Raw genomic sequence first — 17,701 nt, forward strand, 5'->3', positions numbered from 1 at the left:
TCCAGGACAGGCACCAAAGCTACACAGAGAAATTCTGTCTTGAAAAACAAACAGGGGGGAGGGGGAAGGGGAGGAGGGAGGGAGGGGGAGGGGAGGAGGGAGAAGGAGAGGGAAGGAGGGAGGGAGGGGGGAGGACAAGCTGCCAAATGAACTCAGTATTAGAGCCTGTGCTCCAATGCTGATGTTAACCATCTTCTGCAACTGAGGCGTAGCCAGCAGCCGCACGCAATACAAATCACGCTCTCTAATTACTGTAGCCCGTATACATCCTGCCTGTATTACAAAGTTCTCTGCATAAGGGAATTTCTTTCATTCGTTACCTCTGCTGGTCTCAGCAGAGATTTCAACTAGGAAACTTCACCACACCAAAACTCTAGTTTCTACCGACTTCACAAAAATAATCCTTAAAGTGGGGTTGGAGAGAGGGCTCATTGGTCAAGAGCACTTAGAGAGGTTAGATTCCCACCACCCACACAATGACTAACAATGGTCTGTAATTCCAGTTCCAGAAGATCCAGTGAAGTCTCCTAGCCTCTGCAGTCAATGTACACATATGGCGCACAGACTATGTGTAGATAAAACACCCATACATGTAAAATAACAATAAATCTTTTTAAAAGGTTTTTTGAGTATTTAGGGTGTGAATTTATTTCTATACAAATACCTTTAGGATTTTGATACCAGTTATGAGTTATATATCAGTTTAGGTTGTGTTAAACTACCAATCTATGAACATGGAACATCACCTTATCCGTTTGCTGTTCTATGGTATGGGGGGCGGGGGTGATGGTTTGTGATTTTCAATCTTTTTAACTTCTTATCCTATGGGGATTGTTCATATTAGTGTATGCAAGTGTAGTTGATTTTCACATATTGATTTTGTACTTGCAAATTGACTGGATTTGCTTTTAGTTCTTCTTGTCAGCTTTACAGTTTTACCAGAAGGATTTAGGCCCTAGTTTCTTATTCCCCTCATCCCACTCCAGCTGACTCCCTCTCCCCTTCTGTGTTCATATCCCTCAGGTTTCATTTCCCATTCTTCTTTCCCCTCCTTAAGATTTCTTTCTCCTTTCTCATGATCAGACTGGGAGTTTTTCTAGTTTGAATATTTTGACTTTTTCCCAACAATATCTTATGTAGCCTAGGTTGGCTTTGAATACAGCATCCTCCTGCCATAGGTTCCTGGGCAGTAGGATCACAAGCTTATAACACCATACTCAGCTTTGCTGTGACTTTTAAGTTCTAGGGTCTATCTGGGTCAGGGGCACAGTTCCAGGTTCTTTACCTCCCACAGGCTTATTAGCCAAATCCCTTGTTTCTTCTTTCTTTTTATTTTATTTTATTTGTTGAGATATAGTTTCTCTGTGTAACAGTTCTGGCTGTCCTGGAATTTGCATTGTAGACCAGTCTGGCCTCGAACTCACTGAGATCTGCCTGCCTCTGCCTCCCAAGTGCTAGGAATAAAGGCGTGCACCACCACTACCCAGCCCCTTGTTTCTTACGAGGGTAAGAAGAACACTTCTGTTAGCCCCTCCAAGTCAACTTTGTCCACACAAGCAAGAGGCCCAGCCACACAGCCAGCTCCCAGGCAGTAAGACCTCCCTCAACTTTTGCATCTGATTTGAAGGCTTCAGAACATCCACTCAATCCAAGGGAGGTGCCTTCCCCAGCCAAGAGCAGGAAATTCTACCATAAACAATTTTCTATGAAATAGCTCCCCCTCACCGCTTGTTTTTATTTCTGTTATTTTGAAACAGGGATATCACCCAGCCCAAGATGACCTCGAACTGGCCATGTACCTGGAGATGACCTTGAACTTCTGATCTCCATGTTTCTACTTCCCCAGTGCTGGAATCTGGTGTTCACCAGGCCAGGTTTGCATGTGAGAGGGGTTGAAGCTAAGACTTCTTCATGGATACTAGGCAAAGCACTCCATCACCTGAGCTCCATCCCCAGCCCCATCTTCTCTTTCATGGTGTCTTAGGTAGGTTTACTACTGCTATGATAAACACCATGACAAGAAGCAAAGTGAGGAAGAAAGGGCTTATTTGGCTTACACTTCCATATTGTAGTCCATCACTGAAGGAAGTCAGGGAAGGAATTCAAACATAGTGACAGAAGCTGATGCAGAGGCTACGGAGGGGTGCTGCTTACTGGCTAGCTCCTCATGCCAGTTCGTTCTGCCTGCTTTCTTATAAGAACCAGGACACCAGCCTAAGGACTGGGCTCTCCCACATCAATCACTAATTAAGAAAATGCTCTACGGGTTTGCCTCCAGCCCAATCATGGAGGCATTTTCTCAATTGGGGTTCCCTCCTCTCTTGTGACTCAAGCCTGAGTCAAGTTGACATAAAATTAGCCAGCACATGTATTCAATATTCTAAACAGATTTAGATTGGCAACAGTATCTCTGGAATATCTTCAGAATGATATTGGCACATATCTACTCTAATACATTGTCCCATCAGGATTTGTCTGTTTGATGAGACCAGTAAATTCCCTTATCAGTAGAAATGGCATGGGGGTGGGAGAAGGTGGGGGGGGGGGGGGGGGGGGGGGGGGGGGAAAGCTGAGCAAGAAGGTAAGGAACCTTACAAGACACACTGAGACATCTTTGACTGACATTAAAATAAGTCTTCCTAACAGTCACAGAATCCCATTTCCTACCAATACAGCATCTTTATCACCTTATATTTTGGTTATGGAAACCTCTCTCTGGGATAGCTCATAAGTATGGTTTGGATAGGGGTGACTCTGAGCTAGCCAGCTGCAGAGACCCATTCCACTGGCCTCCATCCTCATCTCATCTCAGACCTGCCTTCTCTGCTGAAGCTAACAAGAAAGGAGGACTCGTCCGTGTTGCTAAGTTGGGATGCTCTTAGATGGTGCTGCCTGCAGACATGTTTTGCTTCCAAATAGAGAGAATCTGGCGAAGAATGACACAGAAGAACCAAGACACAGAGAGTCCTGTGAGGAGACCAGGAGCACACTGCTTCTCCTCTTTCTGGGCATGATTCTCAGAGAGCTGTAGCGGTCTGACAGTTCTAGCTGGGAGCGGCAATGCCCTGATCCTCTCCCCTATTCCTTCTCCCCTTGGCTGGCTGAGAGGAGAGTGTCCAGCAGCGGTCTCTGGGACCCTGAGAAGGCTATCTAGAAGAGAACAGACTTGCAGCCTGAAATCACAGCATGGAAGGCCACCCACTGGAGCTGCTCACTGACAGGAACTGCACTGCTGGCATGAGTGTGCTGGGGTCTGGGGGTCAGAAACAGCACCCAGCCTACCTGAGTAACAGAGAAGTAAGTACCCTGTTCCAGGCCAAAAAGCCATCTAGTCTTGGGGCTATCACTTCCTTGGGAAAACCTTTGGCTGAAGCTGGTTTGGATGGGTTTTCATTTCTTCCAACAAAGAATATCCTCACTAACACACTAGGAACTATTAAAACAGAGAAGAAAAAAAAAAAAGATTGATATTACCTTCAGGGAAAGCGTCTTAGTTAGGGTTTCTATTGCTGTCAAGAGACAACCATGACCATGGCAATACTTATAAAGGAAAACATTTCACTGAAGCTGGCTTACAGTTTCAGAGGTTTAATCCGTTTTCATCATGGCAAGGAACATGGCAGTGTGACAGCAGACATGGTGCTGGAGAAGGAGCTGAGAGTTCTGCATCTTGATCTGCAGGCAGCAGGAGACTGTGAGCCACACTGGGCATAGCTTAAATATATGAGACCTCAAAGCCCGCCTCCACAGTGATGCACTTCCTCCAACAAGGCCACACCTGCTTCAACAAGGCCATACCTCCTAGTAGGGCCACTCCTTATGACCATTCAAACACATTGAGTCTGTGGGGGCCATTCCTATTCAAACTGCTACAGAAACTAAAATACAAATTCATATTCCTTCCCATGAGAAGCCAGTATTGAGTACTTGAGAGGGAAATTTTTCTTGAGTTCGGTAAACCAGATAACAATTTCCCCTCCAACTCAGATAATCATTTTAAATCATAATTATAATGATAATTGTTGAAATAGTGTTGTTTCTCTCTTCTATTATTAATAATTAATATTCATATCATAGTTTATCAGTAAGAAAGGAAAGGTGATATGTTGTAGTATGGAAGACAAACTTCAGGACTGTGGGTTTCCCACTTCAGATCAGGGTGTTAGAACCAAAAGACACAGAGAGGCCATGTAGACCAGCCCTTTCCAATCACAGAGAGGCCGTGTAGACCAGCCCTTTCCAATCACAGAGAGGCTGTGTAGACCAGCCCTTTCCAATGGGGAAGCTGTAGCACAGAAGGGAGAAATCTTTTGGCCAAGTTTACACAGTAAGCAAGAGGCAAAACCAGAAATCGAACTTGGTTTATTTATTTATCAGTTTTCAGTGCTGGGGATCAAACTCAGGCCCCAGAAAAGCTCTCTATCAATGAGCTACATGGATGATCAAATTCAGGCCCCATGCGTGCTAGGCAAGCTCTCTGTCACTGTGCTACACAGACATCCCGAACTCAAAGACCCTAAGACAGGAGGACAAAGGCAATCCCTCATATTGAAACTAGAAATAAATGGTGGGGTTTGTGATGGCTGTGGTTGTCAACTTGGTACACCTGGGAAGAGGGCTGCTTCATTGAGGAATTGCTGCCATCGGACTGGCTGTGGGCAGCATGTCTGTGAGGTGTTTTCTTGATTGCCAGCTGATGTAGAAGGGCCTAGCCCACTCTGAGAGATACCATCCCTGCATATAGCTGTATAAGGCAGCTGAACGCAAGCCTGGGAGCAAGCCAGTAAACGGCAGCCCTCTGTGGTTTGTTGCAAGCTCCTGTCTTGTGTCCCTGCATTGGCTTGTCTCCATGATAGCCTGTAGCTTGTAAGATGAAATATACCCTTTCTTTCCCAAGTTGTTTTTGGTCATAGACAACAGCAACCAAAACCAAGGTAACGCAGGTCTAAAAAAGTTACATTTCCCATCAATATTGTGGTTTATGATACATTAAACTGTCTCCCTGACCTCCATGAAAGTAGGGACTGCATAAATACGGTATACATCTCCTGGGAGCTAGGAAGAGAGGGGGCTACTGACACAGAGCTCTCAGAGGACCGGACAATGCAGTTACCATTCAGTGACAACTTCACAGTCCAGTCAAGGCTCCTTCCAATGAGAACTAGACCAGGGATTTAAATTGAACCAAGAAAACTTTAAAACTATGCAGATAGACAGACCAAATCCGCACCTGAGAACGGGGTTTGTGATGTAAAAACACCCAGGTGGCTGGTAACAAAAGCCAGGCTGTGAACAGGCCTTTCTGCCCTTTCATACAGGAGTAAAAGAAATTCACCACGCTGTTGGGTGTGAAGGTATGCTGGCTGCAGCGGCCACCACGCCTTAAATGCCAGGCTGGCTTTCTGCCCTCGCTGCTTAATGGGGCCTCTGCTTGAGCTGCATACTGTCAAAGAAGACAGCCTTCTCTTATGGCTGAGCTGTTCTTTGGTGAAGAGCACTCTTCTTGCGGGGGGGGGGGGGGGGGGGAGCCCAGTAGAGTCAGGAACAGCTTTTGATTACATCAGTTCCAGCACATTTGTGACCCTGGGAAATTATGCTAAGGCCAACAGCAACCGAAGTGGATGAGGGGTCCCAAGAAAAGAGATTCTGTCTCAGGGCCTAAACATTTAAGAAGGGCAATACAAAGATTTTCATCTAAGATGGATAGTCCCAAAATTATGGGGAGCATGATGCAAAGTGCTGGGAGGAAGCTGTAGGATGCCATGGGGCCTGGGGCTTCTTTCTGTGTCTACTTGCTGGGAAGACAGCAGGTCCCATGAGCTAATTCAGAATCATCACTGTTTAGGCCTCCCACTCCTTGATCTTCTGACTTCAGTTATCATCAGTGCACTGTTCACAATTCTCACACCATCTGCCGATAACACTCTTCCACTTTAGGATCTCACAGACTAAAATAGGATTTATTTGCCATCTACTATGTGCCAAGTAGTGCCTGGGTCTGCATTTACTATCTTCTCTCTCCATAATGAAAAGAGTGGACAGGGATGATGAGATGGCTAAGCAGGAAAAGGAGCTTGCTGCCAAACCTCAGTGCCTGAGTTCAATCCCCTGGCCCCACATGGCTTCTGATCTCCACACATGCACCATGGTACTTGAGAGCATACATGCACAGCCATGAGGCCTGCACTGGCATTTCAGACTGAGCTGATATTGGCAGCATCCATAAAGTACCAAAGGCACTTCCAGGTACCTCCATGTATGTGTCTTATTTAACCTTTGCCTTCATCTAACAACATAGGAATCACTACTGGCCACTCAATTCGCAAGAAAGCAGGTTTTGTGAGTAATGGGTGCAACCAAAGCTTTTAGATTTCAAGAACATTCCAGGAGATTGTGGGGGTGAAGGTCACCTAGGAATGCTTGCTATTTGTTTTGTCAAAGAGAAGCACTGAGAATATCATTTATTATAATTCATAAGAGTGGCTATGTTAAAAAGAAAAATGAAAATCAGAAAGAAGCCATATTCTTTCGATTCAATCAGTGTAGCTTTATGGAAAGTTTCTGTTATCCCTATTCGTCCCTATTTTGCTGTCAAGCAGTGACGTCTTTGCCACGGGACCTATGTTTGGGAAGTAGTTGTTTGAGCTGCTCAGGACTCCTAAATTGACTGTTTGCACTGAGAGCCAGGCCTTGCCCCTCTTCAGCTGTGTGAGCAGGCAAATTAAATAAGCTGAGACACAACAGCCGGGCTTCACCTTAACTGGCTAGCTCATTCAGTGCAGTTGCTTTATACTTAAAAAATAAAGGGAGGATGGTCTTGGGCTGGAGAGATGGCTCAGAGGTTAAGAGCACTGGCTGCTCTTCCAAATGGTCCTGAGTTCAATTCCCAGCAACCACATGGTGGCTCACAACCATCTGTAATGAGAGCTGGTGCCCTCTTCTAGCCTGCAGGCAGAATATTGCATACATAATAATAATAAGAAAAAAGATGCTCTTTAGCCTTTCCAGGGAAACAAAATAAAACAACTTCACAATATTGCATTTTCTTTGGTGATGAAACAGCAGATCTCCAGGGCTGGTGAGCTGGCACAAAGGGGATAAAGGGGTTTGACTCCAAGTGTGGCAACCTGAGTTTGGGGCCTGGGACTCATGCAATAGGAGTGAACCAACTCCCCCAAGATGTTCTTTGACCTCTATACATGTGCTGTGGCTCACACTCCCCCCTCTCAAATAAATAAATAAATATAATACAAATATGTAATAATAAATTCATAGAGAAGTGTAATTTTGTTTTAACTGTAGTTTTAAAGATTATTCAACTATCCCAGAGCATTATTAGCAGAATAAATCAGAATGAGTGTAATAGGGCTTGAAGTTTTAGTTTGCAGAGTAAACACAGCAATAATTTTCAAATTGCAGTCTAATGAAATCTTCCAAGTTGTGAACAACAATAAAAACTAGTTATATTTGCACTTTCTAATACTGAAAGAAACTGACATGGTTTTAAACTACAGCTAAATTTGAAAATGAAACACGATCCACTGTCCTCTATGCATAAAGGTCCTTAAAGAAGTCAAATATCACGGCTGGCTAGAGCTGGCCTATTGGACCCTACACTCATTTGACACTGAAGAGAATGTAATTTAGTATTTGGAGTGACAGGTATATTATGCAATTAATTTTTTTGGTAATAAAATACCACTCAGTGGATAAAGCAAGGCCCAACATCAACCAAGGTGAAACCACTAGGAAGGGTGAGATAAATCTAGAAAACAGCGATATTACCAAAATATTTGAAGCTGTGGTGATATGAGGTAACTTTATCTCATTTTTGGTCAAAAAACAAAACAAAACAAAACAAACAAACAAACAAACAAAACCCATTAGATTAGGCCATATGAAAAGTTTCATTTTTGTAGGGGAAAATGGTGATAGAGAACAGCTATTTCAAATAGTTCATAAAAGCTGTCTACTGATCCTCATCACAATTTAATCAGGTTTTCTCAGAAAACGTAGTGTCCATTTTCAAACAGGAAGTTCAACAGATCCGGTGACTTGGCTTTGTGCCAGGTTACCATGCGCACGTCAACACAGACGAAAATGTAAGCCCATATGGAGTAGGGTTATTGGGCATGTTAGTTTGTTATACCAAGTGTCAGGCAAACCCGTGGAGAGGTGGAAGGGCAGGACACAGGTCTGCATGCTATACAAGGTCAGACATAAACAGTTTGCCCAAAGAGGACTTTAACTTTGGGGAAGTAGAGGGGAAGAAACGAGCCCACCTTTTTGTGACCCATTTTACTCTTGGTGTCAAATGATGTTTTCTGCTTTTTTTTTTTTTTTACTTTATATATTTACATTTGTTTTCCATTAACAAAGATAAGCTAGCTTATTCATGTCATGTGTATGAATTACCTAGCACAACCAGGATTAACCACTAATTTTGCATGCTGTCAGCAGTCTGAGCACTTCGTCAAGGATTTAGGCTGAGTTAAGTTTCATGAAGTGACATTGTATGAAAATATTAGCTTTAATAATGATTGTACTAATTTTTCTCCTTGCCTGTCTTGTTTTGCATTCCTACATTTCTGCCCTTGGCTCATTGGTGCTACTGTAACAAAACACCTGAGACTGAATAATTATAAGTAACAGAGCATTCCTTAAGGTTAAGGCTGGGAAAATCTGGAATCCAGGCACCAACAGATTCAGCGTATGGTGAAGGAGGGCTGGCCCTCTGCTTCATAAATGGTATCTGACTGCTTCATCCCTTCACTGCACAATATTTAAAGGCAAAAGGACTAGTGCCAAGCACTCAGGCTGCAGGAATGATGGAAAGGCCTACTGTAGAATATTATTTTAAGGTCTGTTATTTTTGTTTATGTTGCATTTGTTTAACTCTGTGAAGTTGTGTTACTTTGCCTGTCTAAAACACCTGATAGTCTAATAAAGAGCGGAACGGCCAATGGCAAGGCAGGAGAAAGGACAGGCAGGGCTGGCAGGCAGAAAGAATAAATAGAAGGAGAAATATGGGAGGAAAAGAAGTAGCCAGAGAAGGAGGACAGCAGGGTCCATCCATCCATCCATACAGCCAGCCATGGAGTAAGCGTAAAAGTAAGATATACAGAAGTAAGAAAAGGAAAAAGCCCAGAGGCGAAAGGTAGAAGGGATAATTTAAGTTAAGAAAGGCTGGCTAGAAACAAGCCAAGCTATGACCAGGCATTTATAATTAAGAATAAACCTGTGTGTGTGTGTGTGTGTGTGTGTGTGTGTGTGTGTGTGTGTACACGTTTATTTGGTAGCTGGGGGGGGGGCTGCCAAGAGTAAAGAGCAAAAACAAACAACAAGGGCCAGGTGTTTCTTGAGTACCCCCCCCCCCTTTAAATCACTTTATTGATAAAAACTTACAAAGAAAAACATCATGCAGCCAGATTAATGGAACCACACAGACAAGCAGTTGCCCAGACCCAAAGTCTATAGGTCTCAAGGAAATTTCTAACAGGTGGGATAGCCACCCCCAAACCATGACTTCACACTTTAACTATCAATTACATTTTTATGTACTTGAGACCTAGAAAGGGGATTTTAGGTGAGGAAGAGGAGGAGAAACAGACAGAATTCTGGTTAGGAAAGAGGTGTGAAAGCCAAATGCTTTTCTAGTTATAACTCTGTCATAGAGTTTTCATTGTTCTTGTGTTGTTGGTTCGGGTTTTGTCTGTTTTTATGGGAGTCAGGTAAAGCCCTTTATAAAGGGGCATTAATAACACACATGCCTGGGGAACACTCATAACTTATTTTTCCTCAGCTGGCATGGAAGTGGGGGCCTATAACTTCAGCATTTGGAAGGATCAGAAGTTCAAGGTCATCTTTGCCTCTGAGTTCAAGACAAGCCTGATTATATGAGACCTTGTCTCAAAAACAGAAACAGGGCCAGAGAGACGGCTCAGCAGATAAAGGCTCTGTAAACCAACTCTGACCACCTAACTTCCATCCCCAGAACCCTTATGTAGAAGGAGAGAACTGATTCCTAAAGGTGGTCCTCTGACTTCCACAGGCATACCGTGCCACATGCTCCCCTACACACACACACACACACACACACACACACACACACACACACACACGTAAATTAATTGTTTTTAATTGCAACTCATTTTACTAGAGGCTATTGAGATGGCTCAGTGGCTAAGAATACTTACGACCCTTTGGGCACCCATATGGCAGTACACAGCCATCCCAGTTCCAGAGGATATAACACCCTCTGGCCTCCATGGGCACCATGCACACAGGTGGTGCACATGAATACATGCAGGCAAACACTCACACACATAAAATAAAAACAAATGTTTACAAAATCTTTTCTGTAGATAAACTAAGCTCAAAACACCTGTTAAATAAAAATTTTTAACAATGACAATCATTGTAAGTTCATTTAATTCTGACATCTCTCCCTAAAAACAAAACAAAACAAAACAAAACAATTATCTCAGTCAAACATTTTAGGGAAAATCCAGTCTATGAACTGCCAAATTATGAAATATTAGCAAGTTATGTTAAGCAAATATGTAGTTGAAATATTCTAATGCATTATAATTTATCTGTACATCTTTTATACTAGAAGTGCAATAAAATTACATGTATACAAAAATCCCTATGTTTCTTTTAATTTCCTATGATACTTTATAGTTTAGCTACTTCATAAGGTTGCTATATGAACTAATGAGTTATCTAAAAAATAAAATTTAAATACAAAAGTACATCCTTGTCAAATTATAATGAGTAGCATCACTATAGTCAGGGAACCTAGCCTGTACATTGGTCTCAAAATAGACTGATTTAAAACACTGTTTCCATCTATATTTTAGGCAAAAGAGGAAAATCTAACTTTGACAGTAACCAAACAACAGAAAATAAAAGCAACATCAAGATAAGAATTTCAACTGCCCAATTCCATAGACTAGATAATAATTTTAAATAATAGTTACACTGTTAATTGTTGAAATAATATATAATAGTCTTTTTTCTCCTCAATCATTAAAATCTTATATAATATTCCAATAATAATTTATCACCAAGACAGGGATTTTTCTAGGTAATGTATCACCAAATCACATTTTGTTTCTGGTGTCATCTGCTGGCATCAATCCACATTATAAAATGATACATTGACTAAAAACTTGATAAACTTTGGAATGAAGTTCACAGACATGCTACTAAAAATAGGTCCATTTTAATTTTTTCAACAAATTTCATATGAATATGATGAGAGAAGTACATTAGGATAATAGAAATTCACCCTACATTAGTTTTTAATGAATCTTAGGTTTCACAATTCTTTCATATTCCAAAATTTAATTAGTCTTCGAAAATAACCATCATTTCTTGAGCTCCCCCTAGCCTGGAAGATGCTCTGCTAAGCATTTTGCATGCTTTTCTTCACAGGACCCTCACACAGTACTGAATACAGTAATTAACAGCCCCATTGTATAGAAATACAAACTGAGACTCCAAAAGTTAAGAAATGTCTTAGTTAAGTGCAGAAGTTAAGAATCAATCTTAGCTGGGTGGTGGTGGCACACACCTTTAATCCCAGCACTTGAGAGGTAGAGGCAAGTGGTTCTCTGTCTACAAAGAGAGTTCCAGGACTGTTACACAGAGAAACCCTGTCTCCAAAAACCAAAGAAGAAGAAAGAAAAAGGGAGGAAGGAAGGAAGGAAGGAAGAAAGGGAGGGAGGGAGGGAGGGAGGAAGGAAGGAAGGAAGGAAGGAAGGAAGGAAGGAAGGAGGAAGAAGAGAATCAGTCTTTGCTAAATCAGATCTAATGTCAAAGCCCTTCCTATGAAACAGCCCTTGTATCAACCATCCAATTTTAGAGAAATGGAGTCCTAAGCACACAGAAGGAGAACACCAACCATGGGAAATGCCAGGCTGGGTTAACCGTGGAGAGAAAAGGGCACTGCTAATCACTAGAGAGAAGGAAATGTAAGTCAGTAGATTCTCACAGCAACAGTCACCAAAACAGTAAGGCACATTGTCTTCTTGATGCATCAAAGTGTTTGGTAATATTTAAGGGGATTATACAGAACCATGCTTTCTGAGTTTCTTTATGAACATGTTCTTCTTTCTAGATTAAAAATTCAAATTCTAGGATCAGTGTTTGCACTCCTATCCCAAACGGTAGTTTCGCTGGACTCAGCGCTCATTTCTTTAAGATCTGATGATGGAAATCAAGTATTTGCCAGGAAATGAACTGTACTTCTTAAACATTGCCTCGTCATTTCTCCTTCACAGGAAGTTACGTTATTTTCACCAACCAAGAAAATCTGTGACACACGATTATAACACACAAGAACCACACTTTATAAAGCAGCAATTGTATTCATGTGCTGCCGCTATAACGGAAACACAGGACATTTCAGTCGCTAGTAGCACTGAATTCCTTCTAGTGGCTTTCCTTGAGCTCATTAGATATTCCCTGGCTGATTCTCCTAAGTAATTAGATTTTAACAGGATTTTCAACAGATCAGAGCAATCTCTGTGGGTGCCAATAGAAGAGTCCCCCTCTGGCCTTGCCAGCAGGGCACGGCAGATAACATGCAGACTGGGAGTTAATAGGACAATTACTGGCCTCTTTTAAATGAGTTACATTAATGCACTTAAGCTAAATGGCTCTGCATATGATTAAATATTAACATCTGCAAAATACAAAATCATGCTTTGCAATCAAGGCCTGTTGTTTTAATTTCCCCAAAGAAAGATTTCAATTGTTTACACAAATGCCTTTAAATATTGTAGACTAAATATTTCTATGGTGTAGAAAGTTGGAAGCTATTCCTCTCACTTGAGAGTCCTAACATATCCTTACTTTTAGGATATCATCATTGGCCAAAACAGAGAAACTTTAAAATCTAGACAAATATATAATAATAACAAGAATGATATCTGAGTATTGTACATACAGAAAGAAGAGTAAAATGTGGGTCACTGAGAAAAGAGAAAGTAAATGTGGAAGACTCCTGAGCAACCCATGCTGCCTCGAACTCACATGACAGAGTTCCAGAGGAGAGAATGCCAGGGCAGCAAGGGACAAGAATGCTGAAGGTCTGTGGCTCATTCCCTACTCAAGCTCAGATTTAGCCCTAAATGTATACACCAGGATTATACCTAAATATCTAATCATATTTAGCTATAAATCTGGTGTACACCTGGACTATACTTTCTCCTGGACTGCTAGCACTTAACTAATTGGAATAATACTTAAACATCTTAGACTGAGTCACAAACTTGTCTAGTTTTCTTTTCTTTTCTTTTCTTTTCTTTTCTTTTCTTTTCTTTCTTTCTTTCTTTCTTTCTTTCTTTCTTTCTTTTCTTTCTTTCTTTCTTTCTTTCTTTCTTTTAAGGGGGAGGGTGGGAGAGTGAGACAGGGTTTCTCTGTGTAGCTTTGGCTATCCTGGAACATGCTCTGTAGACCAGGCTAGCCTCAAACTCACAGACATCTGCCTGTCTCTACCTCCTGACTGCTGGGATTAAAGGTGTGGGCCACCACCACCCCACATAATTTTTAAAATGTCAAAAGTAGTAGTGGGTAAGATGGCCCAACAGGTAAGATTGCTGCCAGGCCTGGCAGCCTAGGTTTGGTTACCGGAGCCCACATGGTAGAAGGAGAACCAAAAACCAAAAACCAAAAACCAAAAAAACAACTCTGACAGGTTTTCCCTAATCTACACACACACACACACACACACACACACACACACACAATTATAATAAAAAGAATTTCCAAAAAAGAGAGGCCTAACATCTTACTTTATCTCAGCATCCAGATGATCTTGTTCTGTGACACTAATACTTTGGCTGTCATTCAGGAAACCTCCCTTGCCTCAGCTTTCTCATGGGACAACTACACTTGTTCCCTTTCTTGTGTGTAGGAAATGTTAGACCGATGGGAGGCTAGTTCAGGTCCATCACTAGTTTCCTAGGTGACTTCAAATGTGTCCTTCAGTATTTCTTGGTCTTGTTTTCTTCTAGTGTGTCATTCTGATTGTGAGGACAGGTCTCAGGATTTCCTGACACTTCAGGTACAGGCTTGTATCTGTAATCTTGGCACGAGGATGGGCAGAGGCCATCCTTGGCTTCATCAAGTTCAAAACCAGTCTGGGGTACATGAAACTCTGTCTCAAAAGGAGGAGGAGGAGAGGAAGAGGAGCAGGAGAGAAGGAGGAGAGGAGGAAGAGAAGTAGAAGGGGAGGAGAGGAAGAGGAGGAGAGGAGGAGGAGGAGAGGAGGAGGAGGGAAGGAGGAGAGGAGGAAGAGGAGGAGAAGGAGGGGAGAAGGGGAAGAGGAGAGGAGGGAAGGAGGAGGAGGACAGGAAGAGGAGGAGAGGAGGAGGAGAGGAGAAAGAGGAGGAGGGGAGGAGAGGAGGAAGAGGAGAGGAGGAGGAGGGAAGGAGGAGAGGAGGAAGAGGAGGAGAAGGGGAAGAGGAGAGGAGGAGGAGGAGGAGGTGACAACTCTTATTCTACACACTGCCTCTCCTACTTGTAGCTTTTAGCTGTATGTCAGCCCAACACTGTGGTAGAAGGAGCAGCCAACATTCTATGTTTACGGCATTCACAAAAACATAGAATCTTCAGTATTATAATTTCATATTGCTCTTGCAGCAAATCCTGTTTGCTCCATTCACACCCACTCATGGCAGCCAGTCCAATGAACATGGCAGCCCCCCAACAGACATGGCCTCCTCCAGGTGTCAGTGACGTTCATGGACATGTCCATATTTTAATAAGATTCATATGACTCCTACTCCTGAGCTGATCTTAATTTTGATGAGTTGCTGCGAGGAAAGAATGTACTTTTTTTCTGGGCTGTACTTGGCATTTGCACCAGTGATTCATTTAGCACGTCTCCTGGTAATATTCCCTCTCTCTGTTTTTCACAAAAAAAAGAAGAGAAGGAGGAGAGAAAAGAAAAAGGAAAGGGAAAAAATGCATGGGGCTACAGAGGGCTCAGCAGTGAAGAGCACTGGCTGCTCTTGCAGAGGACCTGAGTCCAGTTCCCAACATCCACATAGTGGCTCACAACCATCCATAATTCCAGCTCCAGGGGCATCCAATGCCATCTTCTGGCCTCTGAAGACAACAGCATTCACAGGTTCCCATGAATAAAAATCCTTTAAAAGCTATGTTTAAAAACAAAACAAATAGATAGGCTCCAAGGTCAGATTTTTTTAAATTTTCATTTGCCATTACAATATCTTCAATTTCTAAGTTTGTGTGTGTGTGTGTGTGTGTGTGTGTGTGTGTGTGTGTGTGTGTGTGTGTTCATGTGTACAGGCACACATGTGCCATGACATACATGTGGACGTTAGAAGACAACTTCCAGGAACTGGTTCTCTTCTTCCAGAGTAGGTTCAGGGGACTAAACCCCAGCTCACACACACAGCAAGCACCTTTACCAGCTGAGCCATCTCATCGACCCACAATATTTAAAAATGCCAGTTGTGGGCTGGAGAGATGGCTCAGCAGTTAAGAGAGCACTTGACTGCTCTTCCAGAGGACCTGAGTTCAAGTCCCAGCACCCACATGGTGGCTCACAACCACCTATAATGGGATCAGTTTCCTTCTTCTGGTGTGCATGAAGACAGAGCACATAAAAATACATGAATAAATAAATCTTTGGGGGAGAAGTCTTAAAAAAAAAAAAAAAAAACTAGTTGTAGCATTTATTCCTGCTTCTGAAAAACAGAGAGAGGGAATATTACCAGGAGACGTGCTAAATGAATCACTGGTGCAAATGCCAAGTACAGCCCAGAAAAAAGTACATTCTTTCCTTGTAGCAACTCGTCAAAATTAACCAGCCATTTGCATACACCTAGTTCTAAGTTGCTACGTTCAGAGGTAATCTCATTAGACTGAGAACATTCTCCCACTGGCTTAATTTTCTCTGCCCGTTTCCTATATTATGATTTCCTCTTACAGTTCAGTTAGAGACCTAACCTCTCTAGATTTCATCTCTTAACCTTTCATGCATTTGATTTTTTTAAAAAATTAAAATAAACTCTACTTCAAAAGCATCATCAGTGTTCCATGGAGTGGCAGGCATACCATTCGCTCAGTGGTTAGAGCACTTACTGTTCTCCCAGAGGACCTGGGGTTCAATTCTCAGCACTTAGATGGACTCTCCTAGCTGTCTGTAACTCTAGTTCCAGAGGATCTAATGTTGTCTTCTAGCATCTTTGGGTACCTGAAAGTCATGAGGACATACCCACACATAGAAGCACAAACATATACATGTATAAAAATAAAGTAAAATCTTTTTTTAAAGATTTATTTAATTTATTTATTATGTACACATAAGAGGTGTCAGATCTCATTACAGATGGTTATGAGCAACCATGTGGGTGGTGGGAATTGAACTCAGGACCTTTGGAAGAGCAGTCAGCACACTTAACCTCTGAGCCATCTCTCCAACCCCAAAATAAAATATTTAAAAATACTTTTTTAATTGAAAAAAAAAAGGAACCATTTCACTGTGAGTTTCATGGTTTCACTTGATAAAGTGCCACATTAGTTGGGGACAGAACAGAACTGACAGAAGGTTTCTTGAAGAGCTGCTGGTCCTCAGTCTACATTGGAAGCCCAAAGAAACTGGTCGTAATTTCACTGAATGGACGCCACAGCGGCGGGGTAGATGGATTTGTCAGTGGGGGTGAGACCAGCAGGCCAAACAAAGTTACCTTTTCCTGTGTCCCTTTATATGGGCTGCCACCAGAAACTGTCATCTGCCCTTCCCATCCACGTACGTGTGCCACACACAAGCACACTGCACACAATAAAATAATAAATAAAAATGAAATATTTTTACTGGTATTGTTATTGGAGAATTTTTTTTTTTTAATCTGTGCCTAATGCTTCCTTCCTACGAGGAGGATTCGGCCATCTCCCCCTTTATTCATGCAAACCTAACTGGTAATTTTGTAAAGAAGAACTGGGTATGTTCAACCTGGCTCAGCAAAAGCCAATAGACAGACAGCACAAACTCTTCCATGCTATAAATCCTACATGCAGCCTAATCTACATAGAGAAGTCAGGACAGCCAGGACTACATAGAGATCCAATCTCCAGAAACCAAAAAGAAAAATAATAACAACAATAATAAAAATAAACCTTTCATGTAAGGAAGCTGGGACCCAGTGCTGGGCTCTGCTAGGAAACCCATTTGCTCCTCAATGAAGTCAATGTAACTGTGTCCATAATAAAGCAGTATTTTGGCCTGAATATTCTACTTTTTATTCTTGAATGGTTAAGAAAGAAGTGAAGTGGGGTGCTTTTTAACTCAGGCCTTTTCAGAAAGGCTACCAGCGTCCCTGCAGGACAAACCTCCGCGTTCTATCACCGGAGCACTGAGAAGGCAGGAGCAGACGTGAACCTCGGCGGAGGTGGGATTATCCTTGCAGTAAATGTTTGTTGAAGGGGAAAAATGGGAAGAGGAGATCTACCATATATACCCAGTTATAATGGAAAGCCTGCTTCTGCCATATACATTAGAGGATTGTTCGAGAAGAGTTCATCCATGTGAAAATATTAGCACTGTAATGCTGCCAAGGTCAGCAAGACCTAGTGATTTGCTGAGATATCACCTTCATTTCACCAGGTAAATAAAGGCTCCTTCCTCGGTGCGTCCTAGCAAGAAGCACTGCAGAACAACAGT

This window comes from Onychomys torridus, chromosome 2 (assembly GCF_903995425.1).
Source record: "Onychomys torridus chromosome 2, mOncTor1.1, whole genome shotgun sequence".
NCBI lineage: Eukaryota > Metazoa > Chordata > Mammalia > Rodentia > Cricetidae > Onychomys > Onychomys torridus.